This window comes from Alosa pseudoharengus, unplaced genomic scaffold (assembly GCF_046254945.1).
Source record: "Alosa pseudoharengus isolate Yale_2024_CS ecotype anadromous, Long Island Sound unplaced genomic scaffold, YU_APseudo_1.1 YU_APseudo_1.1_scf_2, whole genome shotgun sequence".
NCBI lineage: Eukaryota > Metazoa > Chordata > Actinopteri > Clupeiformes > Clupeidae > Alosa > Alosa pseudoharengus.
In genome coordinates this window covers 16,088,395-16,110,174 of record NW_027468663.1, presented here as the reverse complement: position 1 = coordinate 16,110,174, position 21,780 = coordinate 16,088,395, and the positions used below count along the sequence as shown (strand labels likewise).

Here is a 21,780-nt window from a genome sequence, read left to right as displayed (position 1 = left end):
GTGGAAACTCCTTCTCATATAAACATTAAAAAATGTGTGTTGCTAGGCAGAATACATGTGATCAAGTTCTATGTGTAATCTGTTGCCAGGCAGGGTATGTTTTGATTTGGTTCTATGTGTCATCCCAACTTTGGTTTCACTTCCCCTCCCTGGAAGGTCCCTGCATCTCCTCTTCTGCTAGCCCCTTCTATTTATGCCCTTCTAGTAAGCACCTTTCTCTCCCAGGCCCTGTTTTTACTTTCACTCTTAGCCTTTGACAGCTCAGTCTCATGACTTCCAGTAAATGTTGCATAACAGTTGCACAAACAACACCTTTATAGTAAATGGAATGTTTTCCAATAAACCAGCACACACACACACACAAGTATTATTATTATGTCTAGATAAAATCACCACATATTCCCCCCTTTGAGGCTAAAGTAGCCTCACTATGCAGCATAAGCAGTATTTAAACACAGGAGTGTGTCATGACCCCTTATATATAGTCGCGACACCTCAGGCTAGATGCACATGAGCAAGTTACAGGGGAATAGCGTTTATTATTAAAAACCTAATGTTAAACATGAAACCTTAAACCTTATGTAAGAACTAGTAGGAATGTGTCGGCATCACTGCCCTTATGTGAGTAAGTAATAACATTGGTAAGCAAACCCCGAACGCCCAGATCAAGTGACAGAAGGACCAATTACTCGTAAGAACGAGTTGTGAAATCTTCCCATTTATCGACTAAAACAAATGGCTGGGACCCGAAACGGATACGTCCCCAAAGTGACCTGAAACCTCATATATTTCAACCAGTCACTTTTTGCACACGAGGTTAAGTAAAACCCCATGCTTCATGGCACTCAATGCACTAGGTATGGTATCAGGCATTGGCGCGGCCTAATCCGTCACTCATCTATACCCTACGGGCGCAAGGTTATTCCGCAAACCTTATATATAAGAGTAAATGATAAATCAAGAGCCCTGGACGCCCAGAGCAGGTGACAGAACGACCAATTCCTTGTTATGAACATATGGCTAGGACCCGAGACGGATTTGTCCCCAAAGCGGCTAATGTGCTAGTCACTTTGAGCATAAAAGAATTTTCATGCAACGGCCATCGGTGCCAAATCGGAGTTACATAACAACTTCATGATCCCACTCGTCACTCACCCATCCTTCTCCCAGGTATATGGCTCCTTAAGTAAATTCTTATATAGAGTATGTAAATGATGTATATATGGCCCTTGTCTGGCCTTTACGCACCACGCACCACCCCCCTTTGTTACTCGCAACGTCATCCCCTTACTCCTCCGGATTCCTCCGGGCATTCACACTAGCGTGAGAACGGGTGAGCGCGCCGGCCGCAGGCGCGCCACACCGAGGGGACGGGCCGCCATGCTCTGCCTTAGGTTGCCCCTGCTGGCCATTGGGGTCGTACCCGTCCTTGAGCACTGACCGCGCCACACACCTGCCACACCACTAGGCGGGCCAGGCCCGACGTACGGTAAGTTGGGGTGAGGTGAGCGCTTCTAGTAGCAAGCCTTGGTTATACCTGGCCGGGTTTGGATGGCCTTGCAGTTGAGGGCTAAACCTCATATAAAATTGAATCAAGATTACTTAATGCGACTTATTCGTACGACTTATTCGTGTCAGGTCACAGCCCATAACCCTACTTTTTACTCTGTCACCTGGGCGTGCAGGCATGTGTCTTGTGAATTACCTGTCAGTGTTGCGTGTGTGAGTGTGAGTGAGTGTGTATGTGTAGAGATGGGTGACTCGCAGGACCCCACCTCTACTCGTACATGACCGGGAGAGGAAACTCCGGGGGAGGAAACTCCTGTTCCTGCTCCCGCTCCTGCTCCAGCATTCGAGCGAGGAAGTCGCTCTCCATTACATGACCCTCGTTGAACTCGTCTTCCATTATTCGTCCCACACTAGTTTGCACTAAAAGAATTCTCTCACTTTCATCCTCCTCATCCCATGGTATCATTACATTCTGGACCACGAGCTGTCTAGCAACCACCTTTGAGCAAACCTTTCCACAACATTGAGTAATACAGCAAAACATTCCTACCACTAAGGCTGCTCCTAGCAATAACTTCCCCAGAAATGCTACAATCTTACCCCCCCACGACCCAAAGGTGTCCGTCAACCACCGGGTTACAGGGGCAAAGATTCCTGAGATATCCGGGATTCCATCAAACGTCAGTCCTTTTCCAGAGTTCTCGTGGGCTTCCTTGTTCACAGCCTTGAGTCTTTTCATTGCGTTTGTGAAGTCGTCCATGTTCTCGCCTTCACCTGGGACGTACGTACAGCACGAGTCTGTTCCAACGATCGCGCACACTCCACCTTCCTTTGCTAGTATCCAGTCCACTGCTATCCTGGTTTCCATTGCCATTTTTGTGGTGGCGTTCAACCTCCTGTCAAACGCGTTGAACGCGTCTATAGTGGCATTCATGAACCGCAGGGCGTTGTAGTGGATGTAGTTGATCCATTGAACATTCTTGGCGATGCCTACGGATGCTCCGTAGAAGGGGAGGGCGGCTTCAAATCCGGCGAGTACCTCGTCCCGTGCCTTGAACTGTCTCGGGACGTTGTGGGGTTGTCCGAATACGTCCATATACACTCCATCGTCAGCGTCTCTTCGGCTTCTCCTCTGGTTCCCTTTTATCGGCGTTTGCTGGTTGGCCCCTGGGCCGGTTGAGTTCAGTGTTGAGTTGCGTTCTGACCAAGGGACTATGTAGGTTTGCTGGGCCAGGGTGACCCTGGCACACTTTCCTCTCCAGTATTTTGGAAGGGTGTTTCGCAGTCCCCATCGTCTTCCACAGGCCCACCATAAGTCTGCCAGCGGAATATCCTGCTCGTACATCCAATTCACGCTCAGCATCGTGGTGTTTACTTCGACTCCAATCCTCTTCCCGTTGTCGCTGCTTTCTACCAGGCGAAACGAGAGGCTGTTGGATTCGTGGACCCACTTTGCTGCACAGCGTCCTTCAAATGCTCCTACATCCTTCGCGCCCCCCCTGACTGTGCTTTCAGTGGGGTGTACTTCAAAGCATTCAAACCCTACGTCTTCTGGTATCTCATAAAGGTGGTGGGTTTTCCTTTCTACCCTGGCCCCCATGCCCGGGTAGTCTCTTCTACATCTTGCCTCATTCTCTTGGGTCTTGTGTGCCCCTTTCCCTTTTGTTTGCTCTGCATATAAGGGGCCTATACTAATCCACCCCTTCCGTAGCTCCTCACTTCCCAATCGTACAAGGCATCCGAAAGGAGAGAGTTTGTCTTCCTCGTATTGCCTTCCTGACTCTTGGTGCACTATATCTTCTTCTCCAGTTCCTGGTGCTGGCAGCACTGTCAGCTTTGGTTTCACCGCCGAACACACGTAACACCCTCCTTCTGGTTTTACTGTCTTTGCTGTGTATTTGGCCCATTGCATCCATGAATTATTCTCCCAGGCGCCCAAAGCGCCCGTGGATCTTTTCCTTCTGTTCTTGGTTTGAGTCCCATTAACCTGTTCCTTTTCCAAGACCTTGGGAAGCATGCTTGTACTATTTACATTCTTGCTCTCATTTTTGCTTTGAGTCACTGCATTGTCCAGCACCGGGATGTATTCGTTACTTCCCGATGCTTCTGGTTCTGGTGTGTGTGTCTCATCTCCTGATCCTTCTATGTACAACATATTGTCCGTGTCTAGGGCACTGTCTTTGAGCAGCTCCTCTCCATCTCCTCGCAGAGAGTCATTGGGGGTGGCAGTCTGCACCCCCTTCGTCGCTCTCGTCGTTTTCTGGGGAGCCCGGGAGGGGCCAGTCAAGGGCCTCTTCGAAGCCTCCAGTCCAATGGGTACCGGGGGAACTGTCCCAGTTGGTCCTCTGGAGAATTCGTCTTGTTTCCTGGCTGGTTCCTGGGCGGTCATCCCCGGAGTGGGGGCCGCCCGTGTCGTGCCCTGAGTCCGTCGGCCTCTCCACCACAGGCTCCGCAGGAAGCCGCGAGCCCTGCTGAGGAGGTGTCCGGGGGGGAGGCGTATGGACAGTGGGTAGTCTGAGTGCGTCGAGGGCCTTGGCCATTTCTGCGGCAGCTTGCTGTGCTCCACTCTGGTCGTTGGCAGGGGCGTCGGCTGGGTATGGATAATCCCAGTCGGCGTAGAAGTCCCCAAAGTCGATGGTGTCGTTCCCTTGCTGGTGTGATGGTGGCGATGGCGGTGCTTCTTCTTCCGGCCTCGGCGCTTCTTCGGCGTCGCCTCCTGTGAGGTCGGGTGTGTCCGTGGCATGAGAGCGGGCTGTAGGGTCGGCTGGTGGACCACCGCTGGTTGAGGCTGTGGCAGGTCTGGGTACTTGGGATTCGGGAGTGGCTCCCATCTCAGGTGGATGTCGCCTTCTCCTCCTCGAGCCTGGCTCGGCCCCAGCATCGCCAGCACCTGTAGGCACAGATAGGGGAGGGAGAACAGCAGGCACCCTAGGTACATTGCGCCCAGGGCCATCAGCAGGAGCCGGCAGTATCCTCCGCCTCGTACTCCTACGCGTACTCGGTCCTCCCCTTTGTTCCCCACCACCATCATCCTCCCCACCATCATCCACCCATCATCGTCCTCCGACTCCTCTGGACCTCTTGCTCCTTCTGGTGGCACCGCCCTGTAACAAGAGTTAAGGTGATACCACAAATCTGATCCTTGCACTCTTACCGCCCGGGGGGTAGCCTGGGTCACTCTGTAGGGCCCCTCTGCTCTGGGGTCGAGACACGATCTCTTAAACACCCTCAGGTACACCCAGTCTCCCACTTGGATCGGTCCTGGCTCAGTCCTCCGCTCCCGCGCTCTCTCTCTTCTCTTCTGTTCGTTGAAAACTGCCCTGTGAACTTGAGAAAGCTGTTTAATATAACTGCTCACCTCTTGTTCTAGAATTTCCAGCGGGGGCCTCTGATCCCCTCTGAACCGTGGCGTGGGCATCGCCCGCCCCGTCACCATTTCGTGCGGGGTCAGATGCGTGGTTCGATTTTTTTCACAACGCATTTTCATCAGCGCGATTGGTAGTGCGTCAACCCAATTTAGGTTTGGCAGGTTTGGATCGTCGTGCGCGCTTCGGACGATCTTCGCTATTTTATTCTTCAGCGTTCCGTTCGCTCTTTCGACCATCCCCTGAGATTGCGGGTGGTAAACACAACCAAACCGAGTCTTGATGCACAGCGCCTGTGCAATCTTTTTCCATGTGTTGGCCGTAAACGCTCGGCCATTGTCGCTGCTGATTATTTCTGGGATCCCAAACCTGGGTATCACCTCCCTCGCTAGGAATCGAATCACCGTTTTCTCGTCCTGCCCTCGGCTTGGACAGGCTTCTACCCATCGTGAGTAGCGGCATATTATTACCAGTACGTGTTTGTACGTGTTCACCGTTCGACCCATGTCGATGTAATCCATCACCAGGTGTTTGAACGGTCCCTCTGGGAGTGGCACGTGTCCCAGGGGCCGTGGTCCTATGCCTATTGTTATGTTGTTTCTGTAATTGTGTGTGGCACAAGTGTGGCAATTTCTTAACACGTAATTGATGCGATCTTGAAGGTATGGGGCCCAGAACCCCTTGTCAAGTATCTGCCGCTTGACCTCCCCCCTTGCGCAATGATCCACATCATGCGCATCATGAATGAGGAGATCAAGGAGCCCACTTGGGGCCACCACCCTTCCGTCATGACTTCGCCACACCCCATTCCTGCCTTTCGACGCGCCCCTCTCTTCCCATAACAATGTTTCGGCCTGCGGCGCTGCATTCTGTGCGTCTTTAATAGCGCTAAGCGTGAGTAAAGGATCCACAATCCTAAAGGTTCGTTCGTCAGGCAGGGTTCGGACCACTGGGGCTTGTATCACTGTGTCGGTTGCTGTGAAATAGCGATCAATTACGCTCGGTGAGTATCTGGCTTCACAAGGCTTGTCGCAGCACTCAGGGCAACTGGCCCTCTGGCATAGCGCGCAACAGGCGGGATCTACCTGGTGCTCATGGTCGTCATCACACCATTGGGAGCACCACATACACGTATTGTAGGGGTAGGGGCATTTTGTAGGGCAAGGCATACTGTGTATTGCCCTGTTAAGCAGTATTTTGTGCGGCTCGTTATCCTGTGGGGATTTAGGGGCTGTATTCAACTTCCTAGCCTCTAACGCCGCTTCCTTTGCTGCCTCATCTGCCTGTGCATTCCCTAGGGTAATGTAGTCCTGTCCCTTACAGTGCGCTTTGCATTTGCATATTGCGAGTGTTTTTGGACGCATCATAGCTGCTAACAACAACTGAATCTGCTCTAGATGCTGAATTGGGCTCCCATCCGATTTCTTGAACCCTCTCTGTTTCCACTGAGCGCCATGCACATGGCAAACATTGTGGGCATAGGCGCTATCTGTGTGTACGGTTGCATCCTGCCCTTCTGCTAAAGAGCATGCTGCTGTCAGCGCCTTTAATTCAGCTAGTTGCGCTGAACATGGTTGTGTGCACGGTTCGCTCATAACTGTCACAAAGGTTTCTGGACCTTTCATCTGCACTACGCTGAATCCTGCATGCGTCTTGTTGTCATAGTTATGGCTAGAGCCATCCACAAAGTAGGTGATTCCTTGTCCTAACGGCTCACTCTGCAGGTCTTCCCTCAGCTTGGAGAAGGCGATTGAGTCCGCCACACAGTCATGTGGCTCGCCCTCATAATCAAGCGGGATGAGATCCGCCGGGTTTCCTGCCGTGTCGCATGCCTTTATAGTGACATCTGGGCAGAGTGACAGATTGTAGTACCTCAACTGCCTCTGAGGCGTCACGCAGAACTTCCCTTGTTCCACTAACTGCGCTATTGCGTGGCTGGTGTGTACCACCACTGGCCATCCCATGGTAATGTTGGAAGCTTTGACGTATGCCGAATACACTGCTTCAAGACCCTGGAAGCATGGTGGGTAGCCTTGGGCCACCGCGTCCAGCTTTGAGCTGTAGTAGGCGATTGCCTGTTTGCCGCGTCCATGACACTGTGTCTGTGCCACAATCGCGGTCATGTACGCGTCTTTTCCTGTTTCCTTCCTGACCGACACGTACAGATAGAAGGGTCTTCCGTAATCCGGCAGTGCAAGTGCAGGTGCTTGCTGTAGTTCTCCTTTGATGCGTTCAAACGCTTCATTTCCATCCATTGTCCATGTGAGGCGGTTCCTCAGGTGGCTGGTTCCAGCTTGCACGATCATGGCTCGTAGTGGGGCTATTTTTTGTTCATAGCGTTCCACCCAGTCGCTGCTGAAACCTATGAGTCCAATGAACGACATCATTTGCTTCACTGTGTTTGGCTTCGGTGCCTTGGTAATTGCTTCAATGTGTTCTGGGGCGATGCCCTTGTGTCCATGCGAAATTCGGCGACCTAAGTAGATCACCTGGGGCTGTGCAAATTGCAGCTTCTTCCTTGACGCTTTGTACCCCCCTTCGGCCAGAACGGTCAGTACGTAGACTGTATCCTTCTCACACGTTTCCTGGTCCGGTGAGCATACCAAGACATCGTCAACATACTGCAGAATCGTGCTCCGGCACGCGATGTGTTTTAAGTCCTCCTTTAGCGCCTGGTTGAAAATGTGCGGTGAGTGCTTGAACCCTTGTGGGAGCCTTGTGTACTGGAACGTCTTGCCTTGATATTTGAATGCAAAGAACTCCCTACTTGCGGGGGCCACTCGTATCGTAAAAAATGCTTGAACCAGATCAATGGCGGAGAACGTCGTTGCACTCGCCGGGATGTTGGTCATCAGTACGTTAGCATGTGGGACGTCCGCTGGATAGTCCTCGATGCGTTCATTAACAGGTCTGAGGTCCTGGACCATTCTCCATCGCACTCCGTCTGCCTTTAGTACAGGAAATATGGGTGTGTTGCACCTTGCACTTGGGACTTCTTCTAAGACTCCTGCTCCCAGGAGGTCTTCAATTGTTCCTCTTATTCCTTCAGCTGCTTCTGCTGAAATGGGGTACTGTGGTTGGAAAGGCAGCGTCGCTCCTGGTTTCAGTCTGAACTCCACAGGGCTTGCTGACTTGACCAATCCTATGTCACCATCTCCTTGTGACCATACCACAGGCGGCACTTTTCTCAATATTCTCTCTGTTCGTTCGGTGCCTGTCTCTGTCGCTTCTTGTAGCATCATCATTTTCCAGGGGGTCGGTCCCGGCCTCCCTGTCTTTTTATCCGTCTCATTGTCTATGTAGTACTTCTTGTATTCCTCCCATTCTGGGTCAGATTTGTTGATGGGCACATGGTTCTCCTTATCCCAGCATCGATATCCTGCTCCTCCCAGTAGGCCATACATGCAGTATGGGTTGCCATAGGGGCATCCCTTAACGTAGGGTATGTCATGAACCTCCTCCGAGGCCATTTGTCCGCCCTGATGGCCTTCCTGGGAGTGTATTGCTGGTTGTGCTGCCCTTTTCTTGGGGCACCATGACAGCTGTCGCATGTATGTGCTCCACTCCGCATCTTCTTTGCTGAATGGCACATGTCTCGTTTTGTCCCAGCAGCGGCGCCCCGCTCCTGGGAATAGGCGGTAGAGACAGAACTGATTCCCATATGGACACCCTTTAGCATAGGGTATCTCCTCTTTCTCCTGCGGTTCTGTGTCCATGATCTCGATCACTTGTGGGACTCCCCACACGGTGACTGGTCTGTCCAACTTTATCCTGAACATTGGTTCTCCTTCACAGCTTATGGCCGTTTGTAGTCGGTCATTCCCTGTATCTTTCCATTTGATGCACTTGGCCTCGAGCATTACTAGGCCCATTTCTCTTGCTCTGTGACCTCTGGCCACTCTCAGGGTGATGTGTGGCATTGTTCCGGGCATGTTGAAGATTACGCCTAGATCCCATCCTTCCACGAATTTCACCTCAGCGGCTACTCCTTCTTTGGCCACCACTAGTGCGCGTATGTCAAGTGGGATGCGTCCCCACTTACCCACTTCCCTATTCCATTTTTCTTCTCTCTCTTTGTTTGGCGTTTGGTCGAATTTTATCGTGCAGTGAAAAGGGCATCTTGGCGTCCTCAACTGAGCATGAAGGCTGTTTATTTGAAAGGCATGCTCGTTGTAGACCACTCGCTCTATGTTTGGTTCCAATCGTCCAATCCAGTAGACCTGGTGAGTTTCAGTTTGAGATGGGGCACTTATTCTTAGGGCCATTTGGGTTGCCAGTCCTGTTATCTGTACTCCTGTTGGGGAACACTCAATTTGGAGTCTTAGGTTGCACAGCGCATCTCGTCCCAATAGGTTGACGGGCGTGTGTTCTGCTATTAAGACTGGTATCCTGATTTCCTTGTCTTCTATTTGGATTGATACTGGGGCTGTCATTGGAATTAGCTGCGTTTTCCCCGAAAAACCCACTGTCTTCATAAACTTTCCTGAAGACCTGGGGAGGTGTTGGGCATCTTTTGGGTGAAGACAAGTATACGTTGCCCCTGTATCCACTAAACATTCTACCTCCATGCCCTCGATTAGAACCTGCAGCATTGGTTCTGCGTCAGCTCCCCTTGTCAGGGCGGGGAACTGACCCTCCCCTGGGTTTTCTGGGCCTCGTCAATTCCAGCTTCCCCCGTAAGGGGAGACTGGACCAGAGGGTGCCTGCATTTGCTGTGGAGCTCTCCCTTGTTGGGGAGCATAATTTCCCCCTTGCATTTGTCCTTGGTTTGCCTGTCCTCCTTGGTTGTTCTGGCCTCTGGCTTTTGTTGGGCAATTCCTGGAGATGTGGCCTATTCCTCCGCATATCCAACATTCAATGTTGTTCCCTTGGTTTTGTTGGCCTTGGTATTGTCCTCTTCCATAGCCTCCTCTGCCTTGTCCTCCTCTTCCCTGGCGGGATCCTCCTCTGCCTCTTGGCTGGTACCATTGTTGTCCCTGTTGCTGTTGTTGTGGGGGTCCATATGGCGCTTGCTGCCATGTCTGCATCATGGGCTGCACAGGCTGTGGTTGCATCATTACTGGCTGCTGCATCATGGGTTGTTGTACCACTGGTTGTTGTGCCACTGGTTGTTGTGGCTGTGGGACGGGGGCTGCAGTGGGCATCACTGGAGCTTGGGTGGCTGCCTTCTTTGCCCCCTTTGCTTCCTGGAGCTGCACATGGGTCAGCTTCCTTATGGTCTCCTTTTCTTGTTGCTCCTCCCTGTCTTTCCCTTGTCTGTACAGAGTTACATGGTGCACTACTGCCAGCCTAAATTCCTCTTTGGGCATGGCTGCCACGCGCCAGTCATTTTCCAACTGTGTTCTCACTTCCTTTGGCAGGGCGTCCATGACCGCTCTCCTGAATTGCATGGTGAGAGGTCCTGAATCTTCTGGCCTTTGTTCCATCCTTATCGTCCACTCCTGCGCTGCCTTTTCCACGAAGGCTGCGGGATTATCACTATCTTTGAGCTTCTCTATCCAGACGGCTGAGGGGCTGTACTGGTTGGGGTATGCTGCCCTCAAGGCTTTCCATACATCATTTCGGACACTGTCGAAACACAGGGCATCCCTGTTGGCATTCATTAACCGCCCTAGGTTTTCTCTCTCCAGTACAGCCTCTGTGTCCGCCTTTCCCAATATCAGGCCGAGTAGATACTTTATGTCTCCCACGGCCAGATTTCGGCCTTGAGTTTCTGATTCTAGCCGACTTATCCATCGGCCCGCACCCTCATGCAGGACAGGGAGTCGCGAAATGAGGCCATTCACATCTGAGTGGGTCCACGGCTGGTAGTGGGCCGTTTGATTTTTTGTTATCAATGGTGCCATCACCACTGTCTCTTCTTCATCCGATTCTTCTGGGATGGCTTCCCTCCTTTCCTTTTCTCTTCTGGTTCTTTCTCTCTCCTTTTTTCCCTCCTTTTCCAATTTTTCCAGCTCCTTCTTGTTTTCTTTCAGGCCTTTTTTCACCCCCCCTTCAATTTCGTTGAGTCCCTTCCGTACCCCTTTTCTGATCTCGTCCAGGCCTTTCTCCACTCCTTTTTTCATCCTGCTGATTCCGAACAGTCCTGTGGCGAGTACACTTGGTGGGATCATCATTGGGAGCATTCCGGCCTTTCCTCTGCATGCCTCTACTTGTCGCTGGTGGGTCTTCACACCCTTTTCTCCTCTAAATGTTCTTCCGCAGCCGAGACACACTGCGGGGTCCGCTTCTTGCGGGACCTGTGGCAGTTCTCTCTGAACTTGCTCTACAAGGTACTGTTCCAAGATACCCAGTCCTTCCTCTTCATCTTCCGCCGACTCATAGTCTTCTCCTGAGCCAACCTGGCTGTCTGCTCCGTCCATGTCTTCCTCTTCGTCTTCCGCTATCGTACTTGGACTGCAGGATAGTTTGAAGGTTAGTCGGCGGGCCCCCTTTTTCTCGGAGGGCTCTCGTCTGGGTTCTTGATAGCTTTCCCTTTTCTTACTCTCCTGTTTTCTTTTCAGTTCCTCATCCTTCTTCCTTTCTTCCTCTCTGAGCCTTCCTTCCCTTTCTTCTTGCGCTACCATGGTCTTCATTCCTTTCAGGACTTCTGTCATTTCTCTATTTAGGCTCTCGCAGCATTCCCTGCAGGCCTTTTTATACTTGGCATGCTCTGGCGTGCTCCCTGGGCCTGCCCCTCCGTCTCCCCACCTTTCCACCTCTATTATTCCCTCCATAATCTCCTCGGCCAGCTTTCCTTCTTTTGATCCAATTCTTTTAGCGGCTTTCAACTCCTTCAGACCTTCCTCCATTCTCATCATTTTTCTCTCATACCGTTCTTCACTCCCTTGTTCCTCCTTTCTTTTTCTTCGGTGTCTGTCTTCTGCTTGTCTAACGGCCTCTTCCACCTCCTTCCAGCATGCCTGGATGTATTCCTTGAGCCTCCGCCATAGCTCCTTGCACCCCTCCATCACAGGTTCCTTGTCCACCTGCAACCTCACCCAGGCCAGGGTTTCCAGGGCCTCTCCATCTTGGGCCCCTTTCTCCTCCTCCCCTTTGGCCTTCATCCATTTTTTCATGACTGCCTCCAGGTGGTCCCACAGCTCTTCAAACCACTGTTTCTGTCTTTCTTCTCTCCCCCCAGGGGCCTGCTCCCTCCTTTGGTCTGGGAGGCGTGGGGGTTCGCTCCTTTCAGCTTCCGGGTCACCCGCACCCGTCTTCTGGCTCTCCCAATAGGGCTTTTGGGGGCTGGTTACTGGAGGTCCATTTGTCTCCCAATGTCCTTTTGTGCTCGCTTGGAAGTCGCTTACTACCTGCTCTTCCGTAGCCTCTTCTCCTCCTGTCAATTCCCTCCTTCCGTCCGGCACTGTGCCCTCCAGGAGGTATTCTGGGATTGTTGTCCCGGTGGGGGATGATGGTGGAGATGGTCGTGCAGACGCCGGTTGGGGTGTTGATGGTCTTGACTGGGGGTTAGCCTGTTCCCATCTAATCCTTTTTATTTCTTTCAAAACCTCCGCGCAGGACCCTTCCAGGGTGATTCCTTTCACCACTAGCGGGGCCTGTACTGCCAGGTGCACTGTTGGGGCCTGTGGTCCATACACTGGTGCTTGCATCGCCAGGGCCCGCGGGTTTCTCTCCTCCAAGCGTCGGAATATCTCCCGCGCGTTATCTTCCTCTCGTGGCACATCCGGGTATAGTTTGTCCTTTTCCCTGTATGGGGGAGGACGTAGCTCCTCCATGGGTGGAGCTCCTGGCTCTGAGGTTTGGATCAGAGTGTCCAGCTCTCTTCTTGCGTGCTGTAATTGGGGGCACTTTTCTGTAATGGGCGTTGTGGGTGGAGTGTCGGGCGGTGTGTCACTCTGGTCGGCCCTCTGCCTTCTCTTCCTCTCAGATATCTTAGCGAAGGCCTCCAGAGTGTTCAATTCCTTCTCTCTTTTTTCCTGCCTCCGTGTGCTTTTGTCATAGCCCTTGTAGTTCATGATTTTCTCTCTCATTTGCGCAATTATCGTCGGGTTGAGTGACCCTTCCTTTGGCCATGCTGTGTGGTCTCCTTTGTATCTCAGGAACCATTTGTGGTTGATGCTCTTTACGTCTTTCTCAGCGATGGCATTCTCCTTTACTACTTCCTCCAGGGGTGTCATTACTCTGGTCGCCATTCTTCTTAGAGGTCCAAACCGTAGTCTCTCCTTTCCTGTTCTGCTATGTCCTCCCGGTCCGTGCAGAACAGAAGATGGTCCTTCTTGTACTGTCTTTCCCTTTCTCTCTTGCACCTGTTCTGGTCTTTTTCTTCCCAATCCAGCCGTAGGTCGCTCACTAAGTATAGTATAGAATTCCGCACGTCGTCCCACTCCTTGAAGACAGTATTTAGTTTGCCTCTTCTTTCTTCAAATGTCCTTCCTTTATCGTTCACTGCGCTCAGGCTCCACCCGTTACTCCCGTGCTCGGAGATCCTTATCGTCCACTTCTCTTTTATTTTCAGATCACCTGATGTAGCTCCTCCTTCTCTTCCTGCTGCGAGGGGCTGTGGTTCCTCCTGCTTCCTCACTGGCAGGCTATTAGGGGTTAGTTCCCCCAACAAAGAAAGCGTTGCCTTTAGGTCTATGTCGTCTCGATATTTACACTTATACGGGAATTTGCACTTAAAGGGGACTTTACCCACGTATCCTACGTATTCTTGGCCTTTTCCGTCTCTGACGCTTATCTCCCAGTCGTGTTCGTCGTATTCAACGATATCTATGGCCCAGAGCACGCTCTGCTGTCCCTGTTCCATACACCTCTTAGAATCCTTTCTGTCCTTGTCCACGGAGCTCTTGAGTCTCTGTTAGTCTGATGTGTCACTTTCCTTTTAGATGTCAGCGTTTTCGGTGAAATGGTAGACCTTATTGCCCCATATAGACTTGAAGTAGTCTCCTTCAAACTCCCTGTCTTCTTCTTCCCTTCGGCTGAACTTGAGGGAGTCCTCTCTGTCTTGCCTCTCTCTCTCTCTCTGACACCTGTTCTGGTCCTTTTCCTCCCAGTCCAGTCGAAGGTCGCTTACCGTATATAGTATAGTGTCCCTTACTTCTCCCCAATCTTCAAGGACCGTATTTAGTTCAGCTCTTCCTCCCTCGAGTACCTCCCCTCTATCGTTTATGGCGCTCACGCTCCACCCCCTGTTCCCGCTTTCGGCGACCCTTATTGTCCACGTCTCTTTTATTTCCGAGCCGCCAGATGTGGCCCCTTCCTCACTCCCGGCTGCTTGGGGCTGTGCTCCCTCCGGTTCTTCCTGTGGCAGGGTAAAAGGGGTCAGCTCATACACCAGGGGAAGTGTTGCCTTCTCGTCTATTTCGTCCCGATATCTGCACCTGAAAGGGAATCTGCACCCAAAGGGGAACCGCCCTACGTACCCCACTTGTTCCTGATCCTCTCGGTCTCGGATGCTTATTTTCCAATCGTGTTCGCCGTACTCAGTGATATCTATGGTCCAGATTACGTTTTGTTGCTGATGTTCCATATACTCTCAAAGTCTTTCCTGGACCTAGCCGCTGAGTTTCTGAGCTTTGCTAATCTGATGTATCGCTATCGTCACTCCTTGTGTCCATAGGCGTTCCTAATTCTAATGGGTAAGCTTTCCCTATCAGATGTTCTACTTTCTCTAGTAGCTCTGTGTAACTATGGCACCGATATGCACCGCTCACAAGGCCCTCTCGGTTTCTTGTGAATATGCACCACTTATTGTCCCGCTGTCGAATGAAAGTGATATGCCACTTACTTTCTAAGTTCATTCGCTATTTGTGGGCGTCACTCTGCCTATTCTCTCTAAATTCTTACTTTTATCTATTATTATAACTATCCTCTTTATTTTACCACCGCTATTTCATCAGTGGGGACTTTAAGCCCTTACCTTTCCTTCCAATAATATTTCTTCACTCAAAATTATCCTTTTAACCTTTTATTTTATTTTTCACAAAGTACATTTATTGGCTTTATTTCCTCTTTTATTTATCGAAGCAAGTACAAAACCTTTCACTTTTAAGCAAAAATCAGCAGATTACAAGTTTTTATTAAGCAGCCATTATGGAATTTTATTCAGCTAAGCAGTCGTTATAGAGGTCTTGCAGCAGTACCTCCCCCTTTTTTCTTTCCCTTAGTTATTTGTCCTTCTCCTCCTTGTAGCTGGAGAATCTCTCTCAAACTTGCGCTTTCTGCCCTCAGGTGGGGCAAAGAGCTGGTCAACCACTGGCCTTGTGTTTACCCCCACAAACTTTCCTACCTGCTCTATCACTGTCTGCAGGGCCAATGGCGCTACGCGGGTGCCTAGCCTGGAGTGGGTTCCTCCGTATTTGTCAAACTGATCAATGTGAACTGAATACTTGTCCCTGCTGTTTCCTTCCTTGTTCCAGAATATTGACACTGACAAAGACCCTCTCATAAAACTGGCCAGCCTACCTCTGTCTCGGCCAACTATTTCCCTCACCTCCCGCTCTATATCCTGCACTGACTGGGGCTCAGCCGGGCCGTGTACCTCTCCCTGCTCTCTCTCTTGCTCTGGCTCCTGCTCAGGCTGAGACACAGTGGGGCTTTGGCTTGGGCTATACTGGGGATTGGTTGGGCTGTAGCTTACAGAGGGTGGTGGGTTATATCGGGGAGTGGCTGGGCTATTGACTATACGGAATGGGCTGTGGATCAACTGGTGGGATACGGTGTTACCTGGATAGGGAGTTGGAGCTCTCACTGGACCCCCCTGGTCTGGCTCCTGGCGCCCCTCTTCTTCTGACCCTAAGCTGCTGTAGCCTGTCTCTGGTGGGGCACTGGCCTCCCCCTGTCCAATGTCTACCTCTATCTCTCCCACACTACTGTTTGGAGTGAACTCCTCTGAGGAGTCTGTGTCGGGCTCTCCCTCACCTGAATCGTCGGAAACCTCAAGGCGGTAAAGGATTTCTCCTAGGGTCTCTGGCCTATGGTCTCTCACAATCCTAAGTTTAGGCACCGTTGCTCTAGCACGGGGCTCGGGGGGGGCATCTGCAAAAACCTCCAATAGCTGCAACAATCTTCTTATGTTCAGACTATGGTTGTTGTGCAACCTTCTTATGAAAATGACCGCAGCCGCTTCGATTATGTGAGTCTGACGCCCGTCTGTCAGTGTGACGATCCTCCTTCCCTCGCCGAGCTCCTCTACCTCAAATGTGTATGTGTACTTGTCTTGCATCTATTGTGGGCCCATGCCCAGGCAACAAAACAAAACACAACGGCGCACACTCAGCTTTTACAGAAACAACAACAAATTATGATAAAATATGTTTTGTTCATCACCCTTTTTGTTCAGGACGGTTTTTTACACATTTTAACTCACAGCTAATATTGCAGTTTACCTATTAACCCGTTCTTTTCTCTGAGACACACATATATTTTAGGGCAGCCCGTGCTCCCTTTACACAAAATACTATTTTAGTTTTCTCCTTGAAAACTAGATTTCCTCCTTGGAAATTAAAACACTATTTCAGTTTTCTCCTTGAAAACTAGATTTCCTCCTTGGAAATCATTACATGGCCATTTAACTCAGTTTTCTCCTTGAAAACTATTTTTAACCGGTTTTCACAATCACAAAACGCTTTTAAGATCAACGGTACAACCCAATCTCTGTCTTGTGTCTCCACTATTCTTTTGAGGATTCTGGTAAAACACCCCTTCCCGGCCTACCCACCGACTCCCACAGTACAGCTCTCCTAATAATAAGCAAAACGCTTACCTTGTTTTGGGCCCTGAGAGCTGCACTGGAGAAGTCTGCTTCACCCGGGACGGAACTGTTTCCCCTGTTGAATCCTTTCAAATCTCGGTAGGAACCTCCAGATCTGTCGTGGAAATTATCCACTTCCCGAAACCTCCAATTCAACTAGCACTCTGATGTCAAAGACCCGAAGGAGAACACCAAGACGAGAAATGCTGAAGACTGTTGATCCTTTATTCACCGTATTGCAGTGATGATACAATCCAAACAATGTCAGGACTGAACCGTCAGGCAAGAGAGTGATGAGTTGCAGCTGCTACCCCGATGAGATCTGATCTGAATGTGCCTGAGCTCTCTCTTTTATGCTCTCAGGGGCCTGAGAGGCGTTCCTATCATCAGGAGCGTCACCAGGCCCCTTCTAGCCAATCAGAACGTTTTGGGACTTGAGATATTGGTGGAAACTCCTTCTCATATAAACATTAAAAAATGTGTGTTGCTAGGCAGAATACATGTGATCAAGTTCTATGTGTAATCTGTTGCCAGGCAGGGTATGTTTTGATTTGGTTCTATGTGTCATCCCAACTTTGGTTTCACTTCCCCTCCCTGGAAGGTCCCTGCATCTCCTCTTCTGCTAGCCCCTTCTATTTATGCCCTTCTGGTAAGCACCTTTCTCTCCCAGGCCCTGTTTTTACTTTCACTCTTAGCCTTTGACAGCTCAGTCTCATGACTTCCAGTAAATGTTGCATAACAGTTGCACAAACAACACCTTTATAGTAAATGGAATGTTTTCCAATAAACCAGCACACACACACACACAAGTATTATTATTATGTCTAGATAAAATCACCACAGTCCCTGAAGTTGGTAGTAGTCATTTTGCATCTCAGCAGCGGACTGATATTACCAAGGCTACTACTAAGTATCCCCATTGGAGTGCGCTTTACTGTTTACTTTTCGGCGCAGTACTACTAACCGGAGCAAGTATAATTCCGTCGTGGTAAGAAACTAGTCCCTCAAAATGTAATGCAATCGTTGAAATGCAAGGATAGAATAATGTTAGAAATAACAGTATCAATACAGACATTTACATCGATAGTCTGGCGTTATAATTTATTTGCCTCGGGTGTACTGTGGAGTGGGTAAGACTGTTTTTAGTGGCAGGATAGCACATACCGTTGACTTGCGCTAGCCTAGCACCTGCGAACTCTGCAATTAGAAGGACTGGATGAAACGTGTTGAAAACGGTCTCCACTGATAAATATCACACTTGCTTACTTGGAAATGAGGTCTTATGTCCAAAATCCTGAACCACCCCTTTAATGGTGAATTAACTTGTAAAATATTGACTAAGGTTAGGCATGCCAAATTACCATTAAACTGGCAACTTGTAAAATGAAGACGCCAGTCGCTGTCGCGTGCACTCTTTCTAATGTTCTTGTCCTATGCTCTTGACTTGGATCTAACGTTGTAACTGTTACAGGAGCTTAAAGGCCGTGTCGCAGGGTTCATTTTCCAACGAATTTGCACAATTTGATGTTGATAATAAACATTTAAACTGTTATCCATTGTATTTGATGTTGTTGGGTATCACAAAACGGAATATAATACGAAAAAGCAGGTACTATTTCACAGCATTTGAAGTGATTCTCCTTTCCCCCACAATGCATTGCATTACGTCACCTTGGGGAGACTACAGACCAAAGCCCACCTTGAGACCCTTGAGAGTAACGAGAGAGGAGTAAAGAGAGACGAGTAAGGGATTGTTCAGCAGTAGATAGCGCAGATTATAGATAAATAGATAGGCTATAGATGTATATAGACAGATAGATAGCTAGATAGATCATGTCATTATGCTGGTCACAGGGGAGCTCCTCGACCAGCGGCCAAAATGCACTCACTTCCCTAGGCTAGTTATTGCAGCTCTCCACCACAGTTTCCATCGGGACGGCACAGCCCACACAAGCACCTGCACAACTGCGACTTGCCCATATTATCTCCCTCTTTGGTAAGCCGTACCCTGACGATGTCAATGGCAATCAATCACGAGCAGTAGTTATCGAAAATATTCATGCTGAAGACACGACCAGCCTAATTGGCGGCGGCTAGAAGCTAACTAACTGGGGTGGCTCACAGGTGGGACTAAAAAGTTAGCCCAGCTAGCTATCATGATGCTTCATATTCTGATCTTCTGACTAAGTTTGCCCGGTAGCCTACTTATCTGAACTAACGACATGATCACTATCAGTAGATATAAAGAACATGTTGACTTTCATTCGGTGCTGTTCACTGACAGTAACAAAAAAAGTGTCGTAATGTTATAAGTATACATTGAACTGAATAGGTGCATTATGTAGCCTCATAACGAGGCCTCTCAAATTCAGAAAATTGCATTAAACTAAAATCGGAAGACATTGTTATCTTTGTTAGACCATAGGGTCGTTGTCATATAAATGCTGTAACGAAATTCGAAGTGTAAATATACAAACTTTATGTTGAAAGTGTAACCGCGACCGTTTCCCATAGGAATGAATGTAAAACATATACCCTCCAAAACGAGACCTCCCGAAATTCAGAAAAAATACTAAATTGATATCAGGCACCGTTATTACCATTGGTAGATCATAGGGTAGCTGTGATATAAATGCTGTGACGAAATTCGAAGTGTAAATATACAAACTTTATGTTGAAAGTGTAACCGCGACCGTTTCCAATAGGAATTAATGTAAAACATATACCCTCCAAAACGAGACCTCCCGAAATTAAAAAAAAATACTAAATTGATATCAGGCACCGTTATTACCATTGGTAGATCATAGAGTAGCTGTGATATAAATGCTGTGACGAAATTCGAAGTGTAAATATACAAACTTTATGTTGAAAGTGTAACCGCGATGTCCATTGAAATGCATTGAAATGAATGAAGTGCAGATTAAGTAGTCCCCAAAGTGACGTCATCACCGAATTGCGTACAAAAAACCCGCTAATGCTAAAAACAACAAAAACTGGCATTTAACACCATTTGGAGACATTTTTAAAATGATATACATATATTGAGTGCTTTATGTACCCATTAATCAACAGTGATGTTTAACCTGCAACACAAGCTTTAAAGTTGTGGCGCGAAAAAACGTTGACGACACAGCGCCCAGCAAACAATGAATCTAAAATTAATAATGCCAATAATGGACACAGTAAATTAAAATAAAAAGAAGTTGCCTAGACCCTGTAAGACTAACGTTATAACAGTTGGCTATCCTGACATTAATGGTGAAATAACTTGTAACAATTGACTAAACGTATTACTTTCCCCCCCTCATTGTCATTGTTTATTTTATTAGGCTATTGATTTAATTGACATTGTTGTTTATTATTGCTATTCTCCTTATTATAGTTTGACCAACATTCTAATTTGTTGCCTGTTAAATTGAAGTATTATATTGTTTTGTATTTGTTAAGTCGCTTTGGACAAAAGCGTATCCATAACCATATCCATGTCAAACTAGTGCTAACATTAGCTGCTACCGTTAAACTGGCAACTTGATAAAGAAGGCTCCTAACGTTAACGTTCTTGTCGCATGCTCTTGACTTGGATCTAGCATGCTAGCAGCTAGTGCTAATGGTACACGAGGTTAGAACGTGGTGGCGCGAAAAACGTTGATCTACGCAGTGCACAAATAACACAAATAATGGACTCAGCAGCTAAATAAAATAAAAGTTGCCGAGACCTGTAAAGCAGCTAGCAGTAGCCTAGCCCTACGATAATTTCAGAGCTAGCATAGTAACGGCGATCAAGTGACCAATTGGCTATATCGGACTTGGTCACAGGACATGTCGGTCCATGCTATCGAATGTGTGCTACATTACCAGTAAATCGCTTTGCACATACCTTAGCTTCCGTTCCTCACCATGTCTTCTTGAACTCTGTCAAACCGGTTACCAAACTGCAAGAATTTATAAGCATTTGGTTAGTTATGAGTTCCTCTGTCTATAGAATATAACGTTATGCCACCAACGGTAGTTTAAACTTACATTGTTGAGGATGTCCAGCAAAATCGACCACAGCTTAGTAGTTCTGTTGCTGTCCACCGTGAAACTTTCGTGGGAATGAGAAGAAATTTGAACGACGTAGGCTACTCGATTGACGTTTAGGTGACGTCATGTTTTTAAACTACCAATCACATGAATCCCCATTGAAATCATTGCAAGTAATCATTGCCCCAAAAGTCTGTAGATCCCATATACTTGTAGAGTTTCAAAACTTCATATGTTGTCTATGTTTTATTGAGAATGAAACATTGACTCGTGAAATTTGAAAGTCATCGCATGTTGATTGTATTAACATGTATTAGAAATACTGCCCATCCCTGACCATTAGCAGGCCTAGGCTAAACACAATTACACAACACTGAAGTATTTTGATACAAAATACAAAGGCACTTTCATCATCTCAATAAAATACAAATTACAAAATAGTATTTTGTATTTGAAATACATATTTTAAATACATGTATTAGAAATACTGTCCATCCCTGGGTGCTGCATTTTACAATGGCATCGAACGCGATTCAGCCAATCACAATCAAGGATGATATGATTTTCCCAAATATTTGACCACATTATTAGTGGTTTCCTGTGGTTTAATATCGATTGAAATCACATTGATCTTTAGTTAAATTCTGATTTAAGTACTCATGTATTTTACTCTGTTATATGCTTTTTTTCAGATGGAGAAAAGAACTTCACCTTATGACTGTGCGGTCCGATGCAAATGTGTGGCAGCAAAGGAGAAATTGTGTGCAACATCTTTCACATTTGCTGAAACAATAACAGCGGAATGGAAGGAAACGCAGCAGAGAGTTCTCTGTGATGCACAAAATATTTTTTTACTGAATGTCCCAGAGGACAAAAAGAATTCAGTCGAATTGTCCGGAACATATGTCTTCCGCAATTTAGCTCTTAGGGAAAAAAAAGCATTTTGGAACCAAAACACCAAGATATATAAATCATATGATTTAGGAGCCATCAGGCCTGAGCTCCTCACAGCAGCAGAGGAGCTCCTAGATCCACCAAGCCAAAAAAATTGTGTTGATGAGGCAAGGCATGCTAAAGGCCTTATTACTGTGGAGGGACAGGTGGCATCTGTGAGTGTATTTAAATTGCTATTTTGTAATCACTGTGGGTACCAGATCTGTGCCACCTTTTCTACACCTGAAACTGTAT

General features: G+C 48.3%; 1 long non-coding RNA gene across 1 annotated transcript in view; it reads right to left on the bottom strand.

The window, feature by feature from the left end:
- The window catches only part of LOC143135087 (uncharacterized), a 32,443-nt gene extending 11,763 nt beyond the window's left edge, over positions 1–20,680 (bottom strand). The window contains exons 1-2 of the long non-coding RNA XR_012988792.1: positions 20,590–20,680; positions 20,447–20,501 (exon numbers count right to left, since the gene is read on the bottom strand). This is a non-coding gene — a long non-coding RNA (uncharacterized LOC143135087). The remainder of the gene's footprint in view (positions 1–20,446; positions 20,502–20,589) is intronic.
- Between the last annotated feature and the right edge of the window lie 1,100 nt (positions 20,681–21,780).